The following is a 21,885-nucleotide window of genomic DNA, read 5'->3' on the forward strand; positions in this document are numbered from 1 at the left end:
ATACTGATCATGACCACAGAGAACAGCATATGTGCCCCACGTTCGTATCTGTATCCTTAGGTTTTGTCATGTGGGTGGCTTGTTTTATTCCTCACCCTGCAATATTATCTGAGCTTCAAAACCAAAATTATTCAAACCAAAAAAAAAAAAAAAAAGATAGAAATCTATTTAAGGCCACCAAATTTAAGCTTTCTCAAATGAAAATAGCTTCTCCTGCAATCTGCTTTATAGGGTCATCGCTTGTCCTCCCAGCCCCTGCCTTTATATTTTCAGAATTGCACTGTTTGCAGACAAAGAGATCTTGCAAAGGAACCCAACTATATTAAATATTGTGTTTCATTAAATATGTGTTAAAGCATCAGCTGAAATACCATCTTCTCTTGGCTCCCTCATTTGTTCCCTCACCAATACCAGTAACTGTCTACAGTTGGCTTCTGAGTTGTGTGTAAGGCTAAATGACAGCAAGTTTCTTTTAGTGGGTACATTCAGCATGAGTGTCATTGCTCCATGAAGCTTCTTTTTCTGATGTATTATTTTCTCATTTACAAAAGGGACAATCTCAAGTCAAATAGAACGAATGAATGAATGAATGAATGAGCAAAATCTTTTACTGTAAGAATACTTTTCTGTAGAACCACAGGAAAATAAACACTTGAACATCACTAAATTTAATATCATAGGGTACATTTACTTTAATTGTGACAGCTTGGAAAACGTCTCCTGGCAAGCAGGCTGATATTAGAAGGAAAGAGAAAGAAAGAAGAAAGAAAGGTAAAATTAAAAAGCTTGCAAGCCTGGCAGGAGCTTAATTAAAGTCCCAACAAGAAAAATCTCCCAGGAAAAATGTTCTACTTAGGAGGTCTGATCTTGGATGCTGTGTGTGAAGGGTTCCCAGTAGTAGGAGTGAGGACTTGGGGGGCCAAGTGCTGGAGAACAGCTTTTCAATATGCCCTCTTATTCTGTTTTTCATTGGGGGGAAAATCCCTCACACTCTTTTAAAGCATTGTGAAACGAAACCAAGAGGATGAAGACAAGGGTTTCTCTCCCAGCCTCTCTCTCAGCCTGCTCACAGTTTCGGATTGTCTTGCTCTCGTCTGCCTGTTGTTTGAAGTAGAGAGAAAGTACTCTTGGTTGAGTTCCAGGAGAGCATGGAGTTCTTACCCTTTCTGGAGAGCAATGATTTATAGTTCTCAGGTTCTCTAACCTACAACTTAAAAGGAAAAAAAAAACAAAACAAAACAAAGAAGAAAAGCAGGTAAACAAGCAACCCCATCAGGGCCAGTCTATGTTCCATCTCAGGTCACACATGCGCCGCCGGGAGAGCAGCACCCTGGGAGGGAATGCGAAAGACTTGTCTGCAGATTCCTGCCTTAGTTGTGTATATTTAGCAATGCGTATGCCACGTTGTGTTCTCCATACTTTTAGGTGACAGCCATCTCATCTGGAAGCCTGCTTGCATATCTGCTGAGCAGGGAAGAGTTTTATACGATACCCATCAGTTAAGCTTCCTACCTTCCTTTAGTTCATATGACCCAAAGATATTAGCAAGCCATTCCCACAGGCTAAGCATATGGAAAGCAGATGCTCAGGGCTCATATGAGTATGTGTCCCTTGAATCCCCACAAGAAATATGATGATTTCTAAGATATTTTAGACTTAAACCCAAATTGGACATAGTTTTAGCGATATAGGCACGATTAGAACCAAACAGCAAAAATGAGGCAGGCAGCAAGCTCTTCGGGGTGGCTGTAGAGAGAGCTTCTGCAAAGTTATAAAATAGGTAATGGTCCAAATGAAGAAGAACATGTTTAATAAAGCCCTTTTAAAAATTCAGGATGTTGTACGCATGCTGGCAGTAGCTCTCCAGGTGATCTGTGTTGAGCAAGCAATCTGAAAATGAAGGGATGGAATATGCCCTATTAAAATTCATATATTGATACCCCTGGGTATTGGTACTGAGAGGTGGGGCCTTTAGAAGGTGATGGAGGCAAGAGGCAGAGCACTGCTGATAATGGTAACACTGTTATAAAAGAAGCCCTAGGGGCAGGGAGGTAGCTGAGAAGGTAAAGTTGCTTGCTACTTGATCCCTGGAACCCATATGGTGGACGCAGAGAACTGACTGCCACAAGTTGTGGTCTGACTTTCATATATATACCATGGCACACTCATGAATAATTAAATAGATGATAGATAGGTAGATAGATAGATAGATAGATAGATGTAAAAACCATGATGCACTTTTTAAGGGAAGCGAAATTAAAACAAGACCTAGAGAGATGCCTTACCTCTTCTAATCTATGTGAGGGCACAGCGAAACATCGCTGTCAAGTGAAGTAGAAACAGGTCCTTCAGCACACAATGTTACTGACTTGGTCTTGAATTTCTTAGCTATTACAATTGTGCTGTACCCATTATAGGTATACAGTTTATGGTATTTTTATCGATGGACAATTAGAATAAGGTTCATACCAGTCTTGCCTTACCTAATCAAGAATACCAGAATATCACTCTGTGATGTTCGAAATGTGGAAATAAGGAAGGCGTAGGGTAAAATGGTTGTGAATATGTTTTAATGCTACAGAAACCAAGACATACCAACTATGTACACGCAGTTTAGGTATAAACTTTATTTTTACTTTTCCTGTGCTGGATGTAGAACACAGGGTCTCTACCATGCTAAGTAACTGCTCTGACATTGAGCAATACCCCTAATCCCCTAATCCTGTGTGTGAAACTCTGGGGAAGCTCTAGACTGTGATTCTAATTTATTTTATTTTATTTTATTTGTTTGTTTGCTCGCTTTATATCTCGATAACAGCACCCTCCCTCCTCTCCTCCCAGACCCATCTTTCCTCCCTCTTCCCCCTCCCCTCTATTCCTCAGAAAAGGGGAGCACCCACCAACCACCCACTAATTTAAATATCATTCAGGGATGAGGAAGCAATCACTTTGATATGCAGTCCTGGGAGAAGTCACACACGAGGGGGTGCTTTTATTACACCTAACATTATTAAGCTTTTAAAAAAACTTGCAAAGTTATGTGGACACTCATACTCAGGCACAGATGCGTCTTGGATTTCATCACAGCCTGCACTGCAACACCTTGTAAAGCTGTAATAATTTCAACGACAAATCTACCAAAGCCATGCACAGTTGACTCTTTCCAAAAAGAGGCAAAGCAGTTCAGGAAATCCATGACCTATGCCGTCTGTGCCCCGCGTCACTCACAGATCCTTGCTCTGCTCCCTCTGTGCTCTGCACCATCCTAGGGTTGGCCCTGAGCGGAGCGATTTCGCAGGTATCCTTGGCAGCTAGCAGTGGCGGCAGAGAGTGGACAACCACTGACTGGCAGGGATAGCATGGAGAGGAGTGTGTTCGTTACTACTCTCACTTCTGTGGCCAAATGTCTCTCAGAGGACACTTAAGAGAATAAAGGATAGAAGGTCTCGTGCATCATGGTGGAGCAGGCATTGCATAGTGTATTGCGATGGGAGGGCATAGCTGGGGTTGGTTGTCTGTCTGGTACAAACCAGTAAACAGAGAGACCTGGGCCTGAAATCAAAGTGGATATAACCTCCAAGGCCCATTCCCAGTTTCTCATTCCCTTGAGATAGGCACTACTTGCTAAAAGTTCCACAACCTCCCAAAATGTGCCTGCAGTTGGATACCCCGTATTCAAGCTCATGTCACTGTGAAGGACATTTTACATCCAAACCCTCCCCCTTTGCTGTTACCTACCTAACTGCCTGGCGGGGGGGGGGGGGGGGCAGAGTTCAGCATGAAGCTTTGGGAGACAGGATCACTCTGGTCCCAGCTTCCATCTTGTGATTCAGACCCTCCTGTCTTTGCCCTCCCAGATGGAAGGGCTAATGGCTTCCTGGAAGGATTAATTTCTGATTTTTCTCACTCCTTCTTTAGCTCTTTCATCTTTTGGATAATCAGTTCCTTGCATCAAATTAATTGTGTGTTAGTGGAAATGCTTAAAATGGCGTCTGCTGTTTGGTTAGGCATGAACAACACACCATTCCCATCAATGCCACAGCCCATGTTATCTCGTAACATTATTTCCATTTTCTCTTTCGCTACTACTAAATCCAGTTTCTGAAGGCTTAACGTTTTTATTTGGCCCCTAGCTGAGAGATGTGTTTTCATGGAAAAGTCCCAAAGCGAATAGGCCAAATGGAATTTTACATCCTAATGGAATGCTTTGCAAAGAAAAAAGAATGTCATTTGTAGTGGAAACACTTGACCTGACTGCTTGCACTATTTGAATTATTTTATTTCTCATTAAATGTTTTAAATTCATCATTGCATATTCCAGGAAGAGTGAACAGAAAACACTTATATTTTTTAAAGAATTTCATTTTGACCAATTTAATATAATTTCTTTTTGCAAGGACCTGCAAGTGCTATGGTGATCCCCTGTCTGATACACTGGGCAACAAAAGCCCTGAATTGGGTTTTATATTTCAGAATCCAAGAGTCCCAACTATCGATATGAAATTCTGTGTCTGAGGTCAGTATAATTGAATTAGCAGCACATTTTCCCCCCATGGGGATTTAACCCACTATCAGCAAAGACTTGACTTCCTGGAAATAGTTTGTGCTGAAGGCACTATGAGTCCTGTAAAGTGAACTTGTGAGACAAGTGATAGCACAGAACTCTAGAGTAAGTGGTGCAATCTTGTGTCAGGGGCTGGAGGGCATTCTGGCTCTTTCCAGTAGCTGTAAATCCTGGGAAACACACTGTTTATCATCTCTCCCATCTTTTAATTCTTATAAATACAGATCCAAAGGGAAAAAAGACAATATGTATTCTTTTTGTATTAGTGTCTGTATTTTTGTAGCAATCTGGCAAAAGTAAATGAGAAGAGATAAAGCAGTTGGCATTTCTGGTGTGGTCTCTAGTAACGCTCTGATAACATTGATGCTGCTAGTGACAAAGTAGAAAAATCATATGCAAAATAATTTCAAGCTCATAAAGGTTCTATGAAATCTAAATAAAATAACATTTTTTTTCTTACAGCATGGGTATTAGGTGCTCAATAAGTGATTTTAAAAGAAGCTAAGTATTAGAGGCACTCTGAGGTCGCTTAGCTCAAAAATTCAACTTAGCATCAAACTCCAAACTCAAAAACCTGTGTACTAGCTACTTTTTCCACAATGGTTTGAAGGAAAACAAACATATATTTATTATGTGAGCCTTTTCAAAAAAGCATTCTTTATACTATTAGTTTCTTCTTCTTTTTAAAAGTAGTTTTTGAGCTGTCTGGGTGTGGCAGTGCAGGTGCCTGGCTTTGCTGCAAGGACTAGGGAGACAGAGCTTGAAGCCATCCTGGACTCCATAGTGAGTTCCAGGCCAGTAAGGGCAGCAAAGGAGGCCCTGTCTCAAATAGGAAGTGCATTTAGAATTAAGTGTGAGGTCAGAAATTTGAGTATTGAAATTTTAAGTTAGATATAAAAAAATAGAACTTTCCAAAAATAAGCAATGCTTCCATATTTATTATGTGGCAGTGAAAGTACCAATATTTTAAATATCATCTTCCCTGGGAATATTTTTAAACTTCCACTCACTTATTTCTACAATCAATTTCAGGCCCATCCTTCTTTAGAATTCTTTAGACACATAAAAAGTCATTTTCTTATTTCATGTTAGTACTATCTCAAGTTTAATTTGATTAGCATTCTCTTTTCTAAGTTTTTATTTGTATAGTAGTCTAATACACACACACACACACACACACACACACACACACACACACACACACACATACACACAAATCCAAAAAACCTAAAGAATTATTTATTCTGGGAAAAATGTTCAGCTACCACCAGAGCCTCGCTCATGAGAAGAATCCTTATCCCTGTCACTCGTTTTGTTGTTGTTTCGTCTTTAATAACTTTTAGTGGTTACTTTCTTAGTTCTTTGTGATATTTCAATTTTATCAATCAGTGATAATATCTTTTATTGTGTAATATGAAAAGTTAGCTTATTGCATGTTACTCTCATTATATTCAGGTTTAAGTCATATGCTTAAACATATGTATTGTTTCACTAGCCCTGAGCACTATCTGATAGCTGCCCTTTATAAAGTCAGCACATCCTTCCTTATCTCGTCTTTCACAGGAACAGTTGTCCATTGGCCTCTTTAAATTTGCTATACTGTAATAAAGCACAGTGACTTGTCTCACTAGGAAAGTAGTATGCAATATTTACACTACCACTACAGTGCAAGAAGCATTGCTGGGGCCTTTCACTGTGGTTATGCAAACATGTCGTCTTTGGCATTTGCTCTCACAGCTCATTCACTCCTCAAAGAAAATTGTTTGGTTGATGAAATATAACACACACTGTTATTCTTCAAAATTGCTTAAATTATGGACCATATTTTACTCCCCTTGTAGTTGGATAATGGTTTTCTTAGGTAGATATTTTTTTTCTTGGAGTTTGTAATTACTTTTCTTTTTCACTGTTCTCTCTTTTCAATGCCTACCAGCCTTCCTTTCTTCCTTCATTTCTTTTTCCTTCCCTCCTTCCCCCTTTCTTCCTTCCATTTTTTCTTGTGCATGTGTGGGTGCTGTCGCACATGGCGCAAGTGGAGAGGTCAGAGGACAACCTCTAGTGCCCTTTCTCAGGTAAGTCCACCCTTTGTTTGAAACAGGGTCTCTCCTTGGGCATAGAATTTTATCTTGGAAAGCCGGGTGGTGGTGGCGCATGCCCTTAAACCCAGCACTCGGGAGGCAGAGGCAGGCAAATCGCTCTGAGTTCGAGGTCAGCCTGGTTAACAGAGTGAGTCCAGGACAGCCAAGGCTACAGAGAGAAACCCTGTTTTGGGGGGTAGGGGGAAGGAGAAGAATTTTACCTTGTAAGTTTACAAACTTCCAGGCCTGACTTATCCCCACTTATCATCTCGCAGTCTCCAGGATTACAGATATACTAGCCTGCCTGGGCTCTTTTCATGATTCTCGGAATCAAAACACCGTTCTATATATTTGTAAAGGAAGCACTTTATTCACCAAGTCATTTTCCCAGTTCTTTTATGTGTTTCTAAAGCTATGTCATGTAGTCTCTTTTTCCCTTGTATAAAGAGCCTCTTGTCATTCATGCCGGAATGAGTCTACTGCTTTCTGCATTATACAAGGACTGGTTTCTTGAAATAGTATTCCAAACACAGAAGCTTAAGATTACATAACTATATCATCTGAAGTCCCAACAGGACAAAAGTCTAACATAGGTCCTGCTCGACTAAAACCAAAGTGTTGGGAATGCTACATTCCTTTCTGAAGATCCTAAGAGAAATCTACCTCTATGCCTTCTCCAGCTTCAAGAGGCCATTTTGAGGATAGCGGCCCTTCCTCTGCCTTTCCGTTTAAGGATGGCCAATGAAGTCTTCTCAGCACAACACACTGGCACCTTCTCACTAGGCCCCATCACATGCCTCTGCTTCCATCTTCTACTTCTGAGGATGCCCATGAATAGATGGGGCTCATGTGGATAATTCTTAATCATATCTCTACAAAGTGTCTTCGGCTATGTTAGATAGTGTATACAAAGGCCCCCAAAATTAAAAACTAGATAGAGTTGACTGCTCACCTTTTTCCATCTAGACTAATATATTTTCCCTCTCTTAGTTTTTAAAGGTTAACTCCCTCTATACATTTAAAAGTTGCATATGCTAATATTAACTTGTTAATCCATACACTTTATTGGCCTTCTCACAAGTCAAAGCAATCATAAAAATTTAGATAGAAGTAAAATTACATAATTGTCAGTAAAGGAGAGGGCTCACCTCGTGCATTTATAGTATATAGGATATACTACTTATGCTTGTGAGGTCGGGCTTGGGCAAACCGCACTCACAGACTGATCATTCCATCTGGTGCTCACCTTCATTTCAGCTCCTTCACACTCACATGATGACTTATGAGCTTTTGGTAATGAATTTGATGGAGTTTTCCCTTATCAAAGCTGTCATTTACATGTAAAATTAGTAACTCCATTCCCCCCCCCTCTTGACCAATGTCTCCTGCATTTGCCATCATAAAAATGAAATCAATGCTAACCTCTTAATTAAGTAACCCTCATGCTGCCGAGCATGGGGTCCTTTTTGAAATTCTTATATATGGGAAGATAAGGAATGAGTCATCCTGTGCAACTAAATAATACTTTGGTTACATAAACAAATACCAACAGCAATAAGCAAACATAAAGTTCTGTGCCATTCCTTTGGTCTCCATTTTCAGCTTCTCTAAGTAAATGTTATGCACATACATATAAGGTATATAAGTATTCATTTTATTATGTCATTTGATATATTATTTTATTTCGTATATGAATGCATACATATGTGTGTATATGTATATTTATGTGTCACTTAACAGTTAGGCAGTCCAGCAATAAAATGGCATAGAAATGATGCTACATAACAGTCCGGGCTTCAACTTAAAAGCAACATTCATGTGAGCGTTCCACAACAGTGTGCCTTCATGCCTTTTGTAAACATTAATTACTTCAATTACAATAAACTATCAGAAAATCAGAAACAGCCACCATAGGATTGAATAGTTATAATTCAGCCAGTCAGACACCAGAGGTAGAGTGTTCCCATGTGTATTCCTTAAACACAACTCATACATATACCTGTGTCTATGTCACTACAACCATCCTCAGATAAAAATGATTTAAAGACGTTATCCTATGGCCAAAAGTACCCATTACATGTTCCCAAGGCTTTGCCATGGAAGGTCCCCATGTCATTCTGCTGATGAAGAGTATTTTGAATAGGTAATCGGGGAGAAAAACCAGTCAAATATATTTGCAAATAGTCTCTTTTCTTGGCTTTATCTTGCCCTTTGGTCAAGCTATTTCTAAAGCATCATCAACTTTGTGATTACATTGCTTGGGAGAAAAGAAGCAGAGCTTGGAGAGCAGTTGGCTAAAGTTGTGGCTAGACATGAATATATGATATATATGATGTAACAAAATGCTTTAAAACCAGAGAAAGTAAAAGAAGGCTCTAAAGGTTCACTGTAAAGAAATCAAAGACATAAAAAAATGATATAGTATAAAACTATCCTTGATCAATGGACTTTCAAGAAAGTTTCAAATTGAGTAAAAATAAATTTTACAGATGCCTCTAAAACCTCCACTGAAAGGAAATATTCTTGCAGGCTTCAGGGTCTCTCTGTCTGTCTGTCTGTCTCTGTCTCTGCTTCTATCTCTGTCTCTGTCTCTGTCTGTCTGTCTGTCTGTCTGTCTGTCTTTCTCTCTCTCACTTTGTGTGTGTGTGTGTGTGTGTGTGTGTGTGTGTGTGTGTGTGTGTGTGTGTGCATGCGCACGCGCATGCTGCTACTCTTGTATGTAAGCACAATGGAAATTTTATAGCTGATGCCTAGACTGTCTCTTAACTCATTCTAATTATATTCATAATTAAATTGTAAAAATTATAGTTGACTAGAGCCCAATGGCTTGTACAGGTGTCTCTTTGTAGGAATGGTTTAGCACTAGATAATAAACAACTGGACTTCAATCTACTTAATTTGGCTTAATGAAAGTCCTTTATAAGTAAAACTAGAAGGTGATTCAGAATTCAGTTCAGGCCTTGACTGTGAAATTAATTGAGTAATAAGACATCAACTCCATTAGAAAGTGTAGTGCTAGTCTTTTGCTTTTCCTTAAAACCTTTATTTATTTGTACTCTTCCATGTCCTTGAGGTCACTGTTTCAAAGCAATAATTGTTTCAAGCTGAGCAATCAGCCAAGCAGCCTTCGTGAGTCAGTTTCCCAGCCCCCCCCCCCCACCCTCCGCCTTTCCTGCGTAGACATGCTACCAAACTGCACGACACGGCACAGCATTCCTTCTTAGTACCCAGTGGAAAACAGTTAACTTGACCAATTCCTCTAATGACGGATTTGGGTGGCTGGTTTTCACTGCCTCAATAGACCAGGATGAAATTGCTGTGGCCTTTTGTTCCATCCTGCTTCGTTTCATATGCTTCAGTTCACCCTGAGTTACGGTCACCACCACAGACCTTCCACAGCATCTTCCATCCACCACCACCACCTCTGAGTGTGGCCTCATTCCCAGGAGAACATCCTCTCTTACTTGCCCAGGAACTTTTTGTCAACCTACCCATTATAAAAATAGACAAATTACTGTAAGGGTCCTCATTTCGTTTTGAGAGAAAGCTAGAATCTGCCTCAGAGATTCAAAGCCCTTTAGGAGCTGGTGATGCATAGCTCTCTCACTTCGCTTTTCTGCCTCCCCCATCAAACCCTTTGAGCCAATGCTTTCCTTCAAATACTCAAGGCACGTTGAGCTTGGCTCATCATATGCTGAACCTCACTTTCCCATATTGCTGCTCAACTTCTAATGCTTCAACCACATCACACGTGGTACTACCATTCAATTTCTAACTCTAAACCTTGATCAAAATCTTAGTTCTCCAGGCCTCTATTTTTTCATTATAAAAATTGATGAAAAAATGATTTTTCTCTACAGCGATTTTCAAATAATTTTAGTGAAATGCTAATTACATTAACTTACTTTTTACAGTTTCTGGCACATGGTGTTCAGTAAGTATTAGCTAATATTATTATGTCAACCTATAATCAGACTACTCTTTAGATAGTCTGATCTCAGAAGAACGTCCTGCTTATACTTGCTCATCTCTCTTCTGGTCCAACTATAGCAAGTGATGCACGCGACTGTCTCTATCCTACTTTAATATTTTGTTTCTAGAATTCACACAGTGTAAGACATGTCTAAGATAATATTATATTTTCTTCTTCATAACCCAGTGAATTCCAGTTTCTTTATCCCATCACATTTTTTTCTGAAGAATACCCTACAGGTAATCAAAAAGTGTGTCCTTTAACCCAAGAGCTCACATCCCTTTCATAACCTGAAGTCTACCTACCCCAGTTTCTCCTAATTGATTCGGTCTTGTTTCTGTTATACATTAGGAAGCCCATGGTATACACTATGGCACCAAGTAACAACTCTCAAGTAATTCATCTCCAAGTTAGGAAACTATGTGCTTTCCTGGTGTGTGTCTGTGTGTTGTTGTTGTTATATGCACCTGTTGGTATGGCTGTGTACACTTTTTTGTGGTTGTGTGTGCAAATGGAGACCAGAAATCACTGTCAATTGTCTTTGTCTATTGCCCTCCACTTTGTTTCCTGAGACAGAGTCTCTCATTGAACCTAGAGTTCCCTTTCCTGCTGAGATCGGAGGTTATAGGTACGTGTTACCATGATAGGCTGGTATTGTGCTTTTGTTGGTGTTGTTTTGGTTTTGTGGATGTCATAAACTCTCTGGTAAGTAGAAAAGTGAGTGAAGGCTTTCGTGGGACATGCCCCTTGGGCTAATATGCAGATATAAGTGAGTATATACCATTTGAGTCTTTCTGCTTCTGGGTTAACTCACTCATTATGATCATTTCTAGCTCAATCCATTTATCCACAAATTTCGGGAATTCCTTGTTTTTAATAGCTGAGTAGTATTCCATAGTGTATATGTACTACAGTTTCTTTATCCATTCTTCTACTGGTGGACACTTCGGCTGTTTCCAGGTTCTGGCTATTATGAATAAGGCTTCTATGAACATGGTTGAGCAAATTTTCTTGTTGTGTGCTGGAGCATCTTCTGAGTATATTCCAAGGAGTGGAATAGCTGGGTCTTGAGGAAGCCCTATTCCCATTTTTCTGAGATAGCACCAGATAGATTTCCAAAGTGGCTGTACTAATTTGCATTCCCACCAGCAATGAAGGAGTGTTCCTCTCTCCCCACATCCTCACCAGCATGTGGTGTCGCTTGAATTTTTTATCTTAGCCATTCTGATGGGTGTAAGATGGAATCTCAGAGTTGTTTTGATTTGCATTTCCCTGATGATTAAGGAGAATGGCAAAGTAGAAGGATCCAGAGGGTCCTAGAAACCTACAAGTAGAACATTATGATAGGCAGATTTGGGCCCAGGGGTCCCGCTCAAACTAAGGCACCAGCCAAGGACAATACAGGCGGTAAACCTTAAACCCCTACCCAGATCTAGCCAATGGACAGAACATTCTCCACAGTTGAGTGGAGAGTGGGATATTACTTTCTCACATACTCTGATGCCTCACCTTTGACCATGTCCCCTGGAGGGGGAGACCTGGTGGCACTCAGAGGAAGGACAGCAGGTTACCAAGAAGAGACTTGATACCCTATGAGCATATACAGGGGGAGGTAATCCCCCTCAGGAACAGTCATAGGGGAGGGGAATAAGAGGAAAATGGGAGGGAGGGAAGAATGGGAGGATACAAGGGATGGGATAACCATTGAGATGTAACAAGAATAAATTAATAAAGGAAAAAAAATAAACTCTCTGGTAAGTAGAAAGGTGGCAGGTTTGGTGTATGGTAGAGAAAGCTATGAAATAGAAATAGTCTTTGAATATCTTGGGACACATTGGATTCTGAAGTTTAAAAGTTTGTCACCTAAACCACTTTCAATAACCCTTCCTTACACACGCAGGAACAGACACTCATAGGTGCATGCGTACACTCATTCATCAAATCAGAAATGCTTCCCTTGTCACACATTATCTACTCTATCTCCCCAAAAGAAGACTGGTGAAAAGATAATTTTCACCAGAAGAACATCCATATTGCCTTAACATGTACTATTTTCAAGATTTTCATGGAGTGACACCTGTGCCTCCGCCCTCTTGCTTGCTGATGCTAAGTTATAAACTGCAACTGCTAATCCTGATTGTACAGCAGATAGGACTGAAAGATAACTGTGAGATGATTTAGCATACCTCTGAGCGTATCTGTTACATTGTTTCCAGAGATGCTTAAATCATGCAGCGTCAGACTTATTCAATTGTTTAACAGACAGATAGAGTCCAAATCCTAATAAAATTTGAGAGCCAGTGGTACAACTAGAGTATGTCACTGAGGGCATTCAAGTGGCATGCGTTGTCTCTGACCTTCCCTGTGCTTCCTGGCTGCCATGAAGTGAGTAGCTCTGCGCTACTATACACTTCATCATGGCGCTGTGCTGCATGGCAGGTCCAGAAATAACGGAGCCAATGACATGGAATGAAATGAGTTCGGAATAAGGCTTTCCTCTTTGAGCTGATGCTCATGGCAACAAAACGCCAGCTAACACCCGTATTTTTTTTCCCTCAAGTGTGTGTCCTTACTTCAACCCTCTGCCTTTCAATCAAGAGAAACACGTTCTTTGAGTATCTTCTAGATAGACATCGAGTTCAGTGAAGGGTGGCATTTCTTCACTGGGCTCACTCCTCATTGTCCTGCAGAGGCAAACTCTAGACGGGTTAGCTGCTGAAGTACCACCTGGTTCCTCGGGGGAGTTTTGCTCATGTTGGTCCAGCTGATCACAGCCATGTGGTTAGACTAGAACATTTCCCCCCTAGGATTGTTGCAGACATTTCTACGCACACTTTGGGAAACAGAGGCATGGAAAAGTCTCGGTACTTGTTTAAGAGGGGGGGGGTGGAGTATTTTCAGAAAGATGAAATTGCATATATTTTTTAAAAGTATTCATGAACTTTAAAAAGTATGTAGGATATATCTATGTGGATTTTTTCCTTTCCCTGTTGTAATTTTCTGTTTACATGTGCAGTTCTCCCTCCTTTTTCTACCATCTCGCTGTCAGCAACACCTTTATTTTCCCAAAATGCAATTCTCAAAGGTCAAATGCCCAAGGCCTAAGCTCATGATTGCTCTCTAACCAGATAATCAGCTCTTGGCCCTTTGCTATTTTCCTTCTCACCTTGAGAGTCCAGCACGCGAGAGGTTCGCCCTTTCAGTTCTCAGTTCTACTCCCCTGCCAAGTAACGGATGGGCAGACATAATTAGTGCCATCTGTCCTGCTCGTTGCAGGTGGAGCCTATCTAACCAACAGATGAAAGCATGATCTCTTGAGTTCCTTCTGCCGACCCCTGACTCCTCGGCACAATAGTAACATTATTCTTTGGCATTTAGTGTATCTTAGTATCTGAATTTCTAAGCGGCACCTATGACAAATCCATTCTCTCAGAGAAATAAATATTCACTGGCATTTTCTATCCCTCTGTGTTGTGTTGCGTTGTGAAAATGTTTTCAGAAAAGTCAGAGAAATGTGAGGAAATCCGAAATGAGACCTGGAAAGCCAGCCCTCAGAGATGGTTGCTGATGATGCTTGTGTCTGTTGCTCAGGACATCCGAGATCTGGTTTCCTCAATAAACAGAGAGTGGTGTGAGCTAACCAAAGTGCATGAACAAAGAGAAAGAGAGCAGCTAGACCCTAGCAAGAAAGGCTTCATTGCTCGATATCAGTCACCCAGCAATGCCTTTCTCCAAAAGACCCTTAACTTTGCAGCTCAAGTACAACTGTTTTATCTTCTCAGTTTCCCTCTGCTCTTTTACTAGTTTCCCATAAATCAGTGTTTCCATATTTTTCATCACCAAAATCACACTCCTCCAAGTCTGTCCTTCCAAAGTTTGGAATTTGTCTTAGCCAGAGCTTCTATAAAGGAACTGCAGCTTAGAAAACAAAAGCTTATTTCTCACAGACCTGAAGTTTGGAAATCCAGAATCAGGACCCCATCGCTGCTGAGCCCCGGCACAGACCACGTTCTTACATAACCTGAGCCATCTGAACCCCGCTTCTTTCCGAAGGACCTCACCTTCGTGTACTTTCCCACTGGGGGCATGAGCTTCAGCATGCAAGTTTAGGACAACACACGGCCTAAAGCTGTAACAGAAATCCTTCTTGGACAGAATGTTTTAGGTGTGCAAATTTGTCAGCACACGATGGTTTCCCCCTTTATTCTGACAATATCCTCCTCCTACTGCACCACAAGATTTAATTAGTTCTTTATTTATATTCTTAATTCTGTTACTGTGGTCTGAAATTGAATTTTACAGTCCCAGGCATCACTTTTACCCATGTTTTCTCATATCGTTTACATGTAGAAATGTTCGGCCAACCCTGTAATGATTTTATTCTAAGCTTGACTTGCCAAAATAACGACACCAAGAAGAGAGTTTGTCTTAAGTTCTGAGTATTTGTAAGACCTAATCTCACCTGCATTTCTAACAACTGGAACTAGAGCCAAAGCCATAGCCTAAATTATAAAGCCTTTAGACAACATCTCTTAATCTTTCTGCTCTTATGAACAACTTCAAGAATATGTAATACAAATTATAAAAACCATTTGGAAGAATGGAGCTGTTAGAGATAACAATTCGCATTTTCATAAGAATTTCAAATACACTTCCTGCCAGTATGATTGCAGAAACTAGGCCTCTCAGCATAACAAAATAAAGGACACTAAATTTCTGGACTAATTTTAGAAAAAAATATAGGCATAGTTTATTTTGTTTTTCACTTTAGATATTGTGGTATGTGTGTGTGTGTTGTTGTTGTTGTTGTTGTTGTTGTTGTTGTTATTGTTGTTATATGCACCTGTAGGTATGGCTGTGTACACTTTTTTGTGGTTGTGTGTGCATATGGAGACCAGAAATCACTGTCAATTGTCTTTGTCTATTATTCTCCACTTGGTTTTTTGAGACAGAGTCTCTCACTGGACCTAAAGTTTCCTTTCCTGCTAAGATCTGAGGTTACAGGTGCATGTCACTACAATTGGCTGGTGTTGTGCTTTTGTTGTTGTTATTTTGGCTTTGTTTTGTTGATTTTTGAGACAGGGTTTCTCTGAAGAGCCTTGGCTGTCCTAGACTTGTTTTGTAGACAAGACTGGCCTTGAACTCACAGAAATCTGCCTGCCTTTGTCTTCCTGAGTGCTGGGATTATAGGCATGTGCCACCATGCCTAGTTAATATTCTGCTTTTTTTTTTTCAAAGATTTATTTATTGCATATACAGTGTTCTGTCTGCATGTACACCTGCAGGCCAGAAGAGGGCATCAGATCACATTATAGATGGTTGTGAGCCACCATGTGGTTGCTGGGAATTGAACTCAGGACCTCTGGAAGAGTCTGCTTTTTAAACTGAAGATTTGTGTCAACATTTTCTCATAGATGTCTGTTGACTCAACTTTACAATACTCTGTGCTCAATTTGAGTCTCTGTGCTACAACATTTTAAGTTGTATTTATCTATTATGTGTCTTGTCATTAGTGATCTCTTATGATATAATTATAATTCTATGCAGACACCATGAACTATAACCACATAAGATGATGAATTTCATTAGAATTATTTGTGTTATGACTGCTGCAATGAACAGCCATTCCCAATCTTGTTCTCTCTCCTAGGAGCTCCCTATTTCCTGAGCTACAAAAACACTGAGATTAGAGTAGTTAGTAAACATTCAATGGCCTCTATGAACTCAAGTGAAAGGAAGAGTGTAAATTCTCTCACTTTAAATAAAACCCTAAAAATAATTAATCTTAGTGAGGAAGGCATATTGAAAGCCTTGATGGGTGAGAAACAAGGCTTCTTGTGCCAAACAGTGATCCAAGTCATGAATGTAACTAAAAACTAGAATGCTAAGAAAGCAATAATTAACATTCTTGCTAATGTAGAGTATGTTTTTGCCTTTTAGATAAAAGATCTATAAGTTATAAAAATTTCTTAAATAAAGCTTACTTTTACTTTAAGGAAGGTGAAAAGGGTACAAAGAAAAGCTTGAAGCTGCAAGTTGCTGGTTCATGAGGTTTAAGAAAAAGATATCATCTCATGACAAAGTTCAAGGTGAAAAGGAAAGGCTATTAATGAAATCCCAACAGATTTCCAAGAAGACCCAGTTAAGCCAGTGAAGGAGTTACCTGTACTAATCAGAAGACTTTCAATATAGGTGAAACAGCTTTATCAGAGAAGCAATTGCTATGGAGCACTTTCATAGCTAAAGAAGAGAAGTCAGCAACGGACAGACTGCCTCTCTTACCAAAGACGCATGCTGCTAGTAACTTCAAGTTCAAGTCAGTGCCCATTTATCATCCTCAAAATCCTAGGCTGCTTGAGAACTATAGTGTTCACTTTGCTTGTACTCTATGGAGACAAAAATAAAAGCCAAGATAAGAGCATATCTGTTTACATTACAATCTACAGAGTCTTCTAACTTCATTGTTGAGATTTGATACTAAGGAAAGGGGTAATTTTCAAAGTCTCATTGCTCAATAACTATGCCATACTCACCTAAGGGCTCGAAGAGAGAAGAAAATGAGAGCAAAGTTGATATCTTACTTGCTAACACACCACCCATCCTGTAGCCACTGGGTGATGCAGTAATCTTGATTTTTCAGGTCTCATTATTTTAAAAGCACATTTGATAAAGGTGTAGTGGTCACAGATGGTTATTATTCTGATGGAATCGGGCAAGGCACATTGAAAGCCATTTAGAAAGGATCTATCACGCAAAATGTAATGAAGAATATTTGCATTTCTTAGGAGATGGTAAAAAGCTAACAAGAGGTACAGATTGGGAAAAGTCAGTTCCTACTTCAATGATGACATTGACGGGATGATGACATTGCTTGAAATGTCTTTATAAGGAATAATACAAGAGACATAGAATGAGAAATGGAACCTCAAGATGTGGCTGCATTGCTGTGACTTTATGATTAAGCATCAGTGAACAAGCCGATGCATCTCCTGTGTGGCCAATATTCTACCTTGACATTACTAAAATGACAACACAGAATTTAGAATATTACATGAACATTAACAGGGTTTGAGAAGCTGATTCTAAATTTTTTTCTGCCATGGCAAACTAGTATTAAACAACACCACACAAGGCAGACAAATCTTTCATGAAAATAGGTACAGTTGATATGAAAGACTCCGTTACTGTTTCAGAACTTGTCATAGCCACTGCATTCCACAGCCACCATTGCAATTAGTCAGCCGTCATCAACATCAAAGCCACCCCACAACCAAAAGGACTCTGGGTGACAGCTCAAATGTTCTTTAGAATTTTTAGCAACTGAGTTTTTGTTGTTGTTGTTGTTGTTGTTGTTGTTTACATGAAAATTCAAATATTTTTAAATGCTTGTCTCTTTGATAAACTTGATAGCCAGAATCTTTTAACAATGACTTCAAAATATAATCCCTTGATATACCTCCTTTGTAATTATATAAATGTGTACAAATACACATAGACACTGTCTTAGTGTTTCTTTGCTGTGATGAAACACTATGACCAAAAGCTATGTGGGGAGGAAAAGGTTTACAATATGTCTTAGAGTTACACATCACAGCCCATAAGGAAATTCAGAGCAGGAACTCACACAGAGGAGGAATCTTGAGGTAGAAACAAACAGAGATCATGGAGGAACTGTTTTGACTGGTTTACTCCTTGTGGCTTTCTCATATACTCTAGCATCACCTGCTCAGGAGTGGCACCACCCACGATGGGCTAGGCTCTCCTGTTTAATCAATAAAATGCACTACAGACTTGCCTATAGGCTGACCTTATGGTAGCATTTTCTCAGTTGAGAGTCCCTCTTTCCAAAGGACTCTAGCTTATGTCAAATTGATCAGAATCTGTAAGTGCTGCACTTCCTTGGTGTAGACAAAGATTCATGTGAATCTAAGGAGGGGAACATGTTCCTTATCATCTGTAAACGTGCAGTGAGACATGAGAACCAGACACTCTGTGGGCTCACTAGCTATTCAACTGTCCCTAGTAAAGACGCCAATGCTTAGTTCAGCCAGTATTACAGTAATAAAGCAGATAGAGAAATATATATATATATATATATATATATATATATATATATATATATATATATATATACATACATACATACATACAAGCATTGTAAGTTTTCGTTCTATAATCATGTTCAGCGTGTTAAAAAGAGTTGCAGTTCTGGCTGTGTTTCTGACAACTGAGGCCGCAGGGGCATATAAGACACCAAAGACCCTCATGATGACCATCTCAAAGTATTCTTTCTCTGCTCTCGGCCTCAGCTCAATGAGAGGATTCTGGTGTCCAGTGTGCCAAGCAGATTTCTCCATGAGTCTACCATGTAGAAAATCTTTATCAAATGGAAGATCTCTTTTCCACTGAGGCCCAATGGGAGGCTATTGCTGGTCAGATGCTTGGTGACACTATTAAAGCAATCATAAAGAGGACCCTCGGGACACCATTGGCATCTCCTATCATCATACTGTAGTACCAGACAATTCGCTTAGAGAAGAATGCAATGCTCCCGTGGCCCAAACTATCATTCTCTTTAATATATTATCTAGGCAAGATGGATAAAAATGGGAAGTCATTACAATGATAACCACAATGTGCATTGTGAAACTCACTGGCTTTTTTGATAAAAGCAACAACATCCGTAGATGTTGGCAATATCCAAAGAACAGAAGAAAACTGTGTCCATTTTTAAAAAATAAATTTCAGTGTGCTCCAGATAAAGAGTGTGCTTTTAGAACTCTGAGGAGAAGAAGCCACACAAACAATAATGACTTTCTTGATCATACACATAATCTGAGAACCTTGTTCTTTGTTTCTGTCTTTGCTATTCAAATGAAATTCAACAATTATTTTTATTGCTTTCAGTCTCCAAGGCAACATTACAGGTTTTCATTCCTGTGCTTAGGTTGCTGGGAAAACTTTTAAAAATAAAATAAAGCACCAGTGAGATTCAAACACCCCTAACAGATGGAGAAGGTTGAAGGGCACGCAAATGTATTTGTAAGGAACATTTAATTTATCTTTTAGGAATGTTGGCTAAGAGCACCTATTTTATGCAAAATGCATCAGGAGAAAACAACTACTGTGGTAGCAGTAAGCCCCTCTTTGATTTGTAAATGCTTAAAGTATAGATCAAAATAAAGGAGTCAAGCCCTCATTACAATCCCCAAAAGTAGATAGGAAACAACAAAGTGGCATTTCCTACAAATTTCATTGTATGTGGTTAGGGAGAGAGAACTACAGCATAGCATCACTTTATCCCTCATATCATGTGCTAAAAAAGGATGTTTTCAGCCTGCAAAATAGATCCATCATTTCAACCCTCCCTACCAAGAATTATTTTAAATGTACACCTAAAATAATACCAATATGCCTACTCACGTTGGATGGTAGTGGATATCTCACTTAGGGCTACTATTACTGTGAAGTACTAAGACCAAAGCAACACTGAAGGGAAGGGTTTATTTGGCTGACACTTCCATGTCACTGCTCATCACAGAAGGGAGTCAGGACAGGAAATCAAACAGGGCAGAAACCAGGAGACAAGAGCTTGACGCAGAGGCCATGGATGGGTGCTGCTACTGGCTTGCTCTGCCTGGTTTCTTACAGAACTCAGTACTGTGGGTTCCTTTTTCCAAGCGGCTGGGCTGAGAATCTGCTCGCAAGAGTTTTCTTCAGACTCTTACAGGCTAGCTGAAGAAGTCTCCGTCCTGAGACTGGTCATGAAGAAGGCCTTCTAGGCAGGGAGGGAATGCAGAGAAGCCACGCTCAGCCAGGGTTGAGACAATAAAAATATGCGTCCCTTCCAGAAGGAGAAGGGAGCCTCTGGCTTGTGAAGGGCCAGACCACACTTGATTAAAATGAAAGCAGTCAGGAGTCAAAGAACTAGATTTTAATTCACTAAGCTTAATGATATATATGTGTGTATATATATATATATATATATATATACACATATATAAAAGACAAGGGGAGAGAGCTACAGGGAGAAGTGGAGAGTATACTCCCAAACCTTCCAGCCTCTGGGTTTTTTAAACCAAGTGGGCTTGAATAGCAGGAGACAATCCCAGGACACTTGCTGGGAGGGGGCTGCTTGTCTCCAGGGCACCTTTGATATGTTTTTCTTCAAATAGCCAGCTTTTGAAACCTTTTGTGTGGGTTAGGGTCTGCAAGGAACTGTCTTTTTTTTTTTTTTTTTTTAACACATTTGGGTCTCGTGGGCTGTTATCAGCAAGGGCATCGCTCACCTATGTCAGAGTTTACAGGGAGGGAGCACTACCAGCCCAGGGGTGGCACCACCCACAAAGCAATGGCCCCTCCCACATCAATCACTAAGTAATAAAATGCTCTATAGGTTTCCTACAACCTGATCTTATAGGGGAAGGTTTCTCAATTAAGTCTCCCTCCTCTCTGATGATGCCAGCCTGTGTCAAGTTGGCATAAAACCCAGCCAGCACAATACATTTTTTACATCCTAAAATACTTATAATACTTATGAGTAGAGAACAAAAACTACGGAAGAGTCCACAGGATGCAGGGGTATTCTTAATTGCGAACTTTAAAAATAATAAAATTTGTTTTCTAGGCGTATAGCTTTCTCCTCTGACAATGATTTACGAATTTTCTCTACTGCATTTTTGTTTTTCTGTTTGTTAGTTTGCTTTTGTTTTGCTTTGTTTTGTTTTGTTTGTTTGATGGTTTACTTGAGAAGGCATCCTGCTTTGTAGGCCCAGGCTGGCCTGAAAATTTAACTGCTGCCTCTGCCTTTCCAAATTCTGGTTGGAATTACACATGTACACTGCAATACTTGGTTCTCTATTGAGATTTTATGTGTGAAACCAAGCATAGCATGTGTCATGTCGACTTACAGACCATGTAGCACAGTTTTTCATCTAATTCTCTTTGGGTTATGTGAATTGAACCAGGTTTCACACATACCTTGCAAATATGTTACCAGTGACTTAGTCCTCAAGCCTTATTTTCCATCTCTTAATCTGACTTGAGATTCTCTGGGGCAAGAGCCATATCTCACTCCTGCTCTTGACGCCAACATATATAAGTGATATGAAAGTCATCACATCCTGTGGTAGTTGACTCATGTAATCCCTCCTGGAGCAAGCCCTGGTAATTAGCTACAATGATCTTGAGCTGACCATGTGGAGAGTCAGAAGAAATGGTAGCAGGAAAAGGAGGGAGGTGGAAACTTGGCTTTGTTCAGTTCCTTTTAT

The 21,885-nt window shown here is 39.9% G+C and overlaps 1 protein-coding gene across 1 annotated transcript in view; it reads left to right on the forward strand.

Moving 5' to 3' along the window:
- Positions 1 to 21,885, forward strand: part of ARHGAP15 (Rho GTPase activating protein 15) — a 618,627-nt gene that overhangs the window by 486,715 nt on the left and 110,027 nt on the right. The gene's annotated exons all lie outside the window — the stretch shown is intronic.

Source organism: Acomys minous (genome assembly GCF_964271855.1).
Source record: "Acomys minous genome assembly, chromosome: 10".
Classification (NCBI taxonomy): Eukaryota; Metazoa; Chordata; class Mammalia; order Rodentia; family Muridae; genus Acomys; species Acomys minous.